Source organism: Dreissena polymorpha, chromosome 3 (assembly GCF_020536995.1).
Source record: "Dreissena polymorpha isolate Duluth1 chromosome 3, UMN_Dpol_1.0, whole genome shotgun sequence".
In the NCBI taxonomy this organism is placed as follows: domain Eukaryota; kingdom Metazoa; phylum Mollusca; class Bivalvia; order Myida; family Dreissenidae; genus Dreissena; species Dreissena polymorpha.
This window is the reverse complement of record NC_068357.1, coordinates 59,620,895-59,626,191: the sequence shown is the minus strand read 5'-3', so window position 1 is coordinate 59,626,191 and position 5,297 is coordinate 59,620,895.

Genomic DNA, 5,297 nt, shown 5'->3' with positions numbered 1-5,297 from the left:
AAGTTTTGTCCGTTGTTTCCTACTATACATGTAATAATGGCCAATTTGTATTGTTACACGTTCTCAATTAAATGAATTAGCATAGTGATTAAATTTGTGTATGTTTGTCTAATAATTTTTAAACGTCGGAAAATAATGCATATCTTCACAACGTCATTTCTTCCTCCGTTATTTGACGTTCACACAAAGGGGCCTTTTTCAGAACGCGCCACATATATATAAGTATTAGTCAACAGTTGGGCTTGATATTATTTCCATTGGTGGGTCTTACTGAAATCTACAGAAAAGTATATTGGACATTACAACTGAAGTTTTGCTGTTATTATATCATAAGTTATAGTTTTTTGTTTACAGTGTATATTGGTTCCTCTACCCAACAGTGCACGTATGACCAAGAAAAATTTGACGAGGAGTAATATGTGCACTGGAGGGGTAGAGGAACCCATATACACTGTGACAAAAACTTATAAACAATTTTATAATACTTTCAAATTCTTTAAAACAGCCCAAAAATCCTTCATTTAACGGACAAAAATCCCTTTTTGCCCATTCAAGATGTTAAAGACAATATCCACATGCCGCAACCCTTAATATGATGAGTAATAGAAGGGTGTCGTTTTTACGTACATATTATACGTGTATAAAAATGTATAACAACGGCAAATGCATTTCTGCAAAATATTTGAATGTCTGTGAACATGCCATAATTAGCTTTATGTTGTATTGTGTCATTGTATTCGTTGTGGATTCAGGGCTTTTTTTCCTTCTTTGCGATTGGCCATGGACGGACATTTCACAATTTTGACACGGCCAATTCACAATCCTTTCATGTCCGTGAATATTTACAAAAACGGCCGTTTTAAATCGTGAAAAACGGACTGTTCGTGCTCAAAACTGTAAAAAGAAGAAGAAGATGTTTAAAGAAAAAGTTAACGCACGCATGGACACACGACGGACACAGGACCATGACATAAGCCCCGCTGGCCAGATGGAGCTAAAATAAATATATATTTTTTTTAGGTGGAATTTTTTTGACCAGAAAGGGGAAACAAACAGCCTAGTTCGGCGTCTGTTATAGAAGGTAAAAACCCGTTTCTAAAATGGGACCCAGCAATACTTCTTATAGGACCCAACAATATTTCTTATATGGTACCTGACAATATTTCTTACAATGCTTATTATACATGGGACCCAACAATGTTTCGTATATGGGACCCAACAATACTTCTAATATAGGACCCAACAATATTTCTTATAATACTTCTTATATGGGACTCAACAGTATTTCTTATATGGGACCCAACATATTACTTATATGAGACCCGAAAATTAGTGTAAACATGTTTATTTCTTATATGGGACCCTACGATGTTTATTACTTGTAAGAGGCCCAACAATTCTTATTACATGTATTTAGGCAGAAATATTGCAATAATAAAGCTTCAAACAAGGATACATCGTAAACAACCTAATAAATAAATATTCTGCCCATTGGGAATTGGCAAAAATGACTTCGCAAACTGGAAATCTGAAATTGGAATTCTGCAATCTGGTACAAAGATGGCGAAGATCACAGCTTAATTGCTTATTCGTCCATTTAACAGATTTTTAATGGCATAGAGGTTAAACGACTTTCGACAGCTCATTGGTGTTAATCTGGTGTGTAATGTCAATAAAGGTGTGAAAAACTCGCAAGTCATGTTTATAACATGTATCCCTATCAGAGCAGTAGTGTGTAAGAAAAATAAATGAAATAATCCAGGCAATTGTTTCATGCTTATGCAGTGCAACTGTTAACAGATATTCACTTTTCATTTTAACCCATTATCAGAAAGTACCACTCAAATGTGCAGCTCCATGAAAAACACATACATGCCAAATATGAAGTAGCTTCTTTCTTCAATATAGCAAAAAGTGATTGCAAAATGTTAAAGTTGGCAGAAAACAGACCAACAGGGGAAAATCCATATGTCCCCCACTATAGTGAATGGGAACATAAAAATAAAATGGGCTGGGTGGTGGTGGGGGGGGGGGGGGAGGGGGTATAGTGTAAGGGTGTGGTGGTCATTTATAAGGTGGGGGGAGTCTATTGTGGTATGTCAGTTAAGAGTTGTTTTGTCAAATTATCAGTTAAATCTAATCATAAATAAAGATGTTATGGCAATTTTAGCAAAATTAATAATTTGACCTTGAGAGTCAAGGTCATTCAAAGGTCAAGGTAAAATTCAACTTGCCAGGTACAGTACCCTCATGATAGCATGAAAGTATTTGAAGTTTAGAATCAATAACCTTGATACTTTAGAAGTAAAATGGATCTAAACACAAAATTCACATAACCAAATCTTCAATTTTCTAAGTATAAAGGGCCCATAATTCCGTCAGAATGCCAGTCAGAGTTGCATGACTTGCCTGCACAGTCCCCTTATGATAGTTAATAAGTGTTGCAAGTATGAAAGCAATAGCTTTGATACTTACGGAATAAAGTGGACCTAAACACAAAACTTAACCAAATTTTCAATTTTCTAAGTATAAAAAGGGCACATAATTCTGTCAAAATGCACGCCAGAGTTATCTAACTTTGCCTGCCCAGTCCCCTCTTGATAGTTAGTAAGTGTACCAAGTTGAATGCAAAAGCATTGATACTTAATGAGTAAAGTGGACCTAAATCATGGGGTTTTCACAGCACTGTCCTGCGCCTCCGGAAAACGGAGGCACTCCCAAAGCAAACGGACCCGATCCCAAACCAAAATATTTAAAAAAAGTCCCAACTTCCAAAAAAAAAAATTTTTTTTTTCTTTAAAGAATGAAGTGTCTTATAACTTGTGTGACTAACCAGTGTTTGTTTTGGTAAAAAATATCTGCTAAAAGGTTTTGACTGTTCAGTTCTTATCTCAGAGTGTAACTGTAACTAATAAACAAAAATGCAGTACTTGAATAAACGTTGAACACGCCCAATATTGCATCTGTTTATATAAAGAAGACAAAATAACAATAAAAACAAATTTATTTGTTAAACTACTGAATTATTTAAGCATGATATATTCACTATTTTTTCCCAATGAGCTGTTTAAATCGAAGCAAAATTTCCCCAAATGGCCAATTGTGTCGATAAAAAATTCCCAATTTGGTCAGACTCCTTTCCCAAAATAGACAGAAAAACCCCTGTAAATGCAAAACTTAATCGGACGCCTACGCCAAGGTGATGACAATAGCTCATAATTTTTTTTTCAAAAATAGATGAGCTAAAAAATGAAAAGATGCAACTAACATGAAAATTAAATCTTAACAAGCAGGCTGTAATGATACCTTTGAATTTGATTTTGCCATTCACTGGATAATTCAAGTATCATATACATGTTGCCTAGGTGGCAGACCATTTAAAGCGGGTATATACGATCTTGTCAAATATTTATTAATTAATATAAATGTGCAAAAAACTTATTATACATATATTTCAAATAAACTAAAATACAAGTAAAGAAGAGCATTGTCGGAAAATGCGAATAAGCAGAATATTTAAAATTGAAATCGAAAAAGCCTGTACAGCCGAATTCGCCAGCATGTATATCATGCATGTAAGATGTGAATCTAAATTTAGTTTAACGGTTCATTTTAAATTCCTGCAGCGATATTGATTCATACGACACACGAACACTTACTTAAAAGACGAATGCATCGGTTATTGTAGGAAAATATGTACGAATTATCTTCGTCACAATCAGCTTGGTGCGCAAGTTTGCATTTGCTGCATTTTATGAAATTCGTCTTAAATGTATCATTTTTCTTGCATATTGCGTGTTATTATAGCATATTTGTTTTCAATATATTACAATTTAACGCATTTAAAAATCGAATATACCCGCTTAAAGTTATGTTGCTTTTTTCCTAAGAGATGTACATGAATATGTGTGCCAACTATCATTTGCATACTTTTGACAGTATTGAAATTATCATAACTATTTATCAGCCTTGAAAAAAACTGACAACCATGATGCGAAGTTGGCCATAAAAACTTATTTTCTTTGAACGTTCTGCTAAATTGTATTTCACAAGATTGGCTTACTCAATAATTAGACAATTTAACAAGAATATTTACCTACTTACTTCCCAATATTACCATTCAAAGTATCATTACATCCATTAAAAACTGTGAACTAAACATACCATTGGCTTTCTTTTCCTACAAATTATTGCAAAAGTAACTTAATATTGATTTTATAAAAGGTACCAGATAACACAAGACTAAACAAAAGGTCCAACAAGATGTGTTTGTGAAACACAATGTCCCCCTATATGACGTTTGACCTTGAAGGATGACCTTGACCCTTCACCACTCAAATGTGCAGCTTCATGAGATACACATGCATGCCAAATATGAAGTTGCTATCTTCAATATAGCAAAAGTTATTGCAAAATGTAAAAGTTGGCGCAAACCAACCAGCAGACCAACCAACCAACCAACAGACCAACAGACAGGGCAAAAACAATATGTCCCCCACTACTATAGTGGGGGACATAAAAAGCCCAATATTGCTCAACAGCTATAATAAAGATTGCTGAACTCTTATTGATTTGTGGGGTTGATTAACTTGGAACATAAGATGAATCTGATAGCTCATTAATTTTTGTAAAAGATGTGATCTCCAAGGAAGGAGCAAATTTTAACCAAAGGGGCATTATTTAAACAATCCTGATAGTGGACCAATTAGAGACGCTAGATACCAAATACAAATGTATAAATGCTCTTTCCTTTTTGTTACAGGGAAAAAATAAGAATGTGGCGTCTCATCAGGATCCAAACTGTTTGCTATTCTAATAATATTCTATGAAAAAAACTCGAAGAAAATGCTAATTTTTGAAATTCAGCAGATGAATTAGAGCAGGAGACACATTTCCCAGCATGCAAAGGGTTAACAGCTGTTTTTGAGGATACAATTATGTTAGCGAAAAGCCATAAGCTGTTTGATGACAAAAGTTATGTTAGTAGTTTGACATCCATTCATGTGTGCTTCTTCATGATAATGGCATCATCTATTTATTAAATATGATGTATATGATATAACTAACCTTCCATGGTAGATCAGACACACTATAGTCATAAAGAAGCTCCTCTCCTGTCTGAATGTCTCTTTGAGCAAATAAGCATAGGTATGGTTTTTGTGTGTTCATTTTCAGCACAAAATAATTGTAGATGTCACTATCTATTAATGTAGGAAAGTCCATTAAGTCACTACTCAAAAATACGTAATAGCCAATATGGCGGCGCCCTTATTATCGATTCTGGGATTGTCTATATT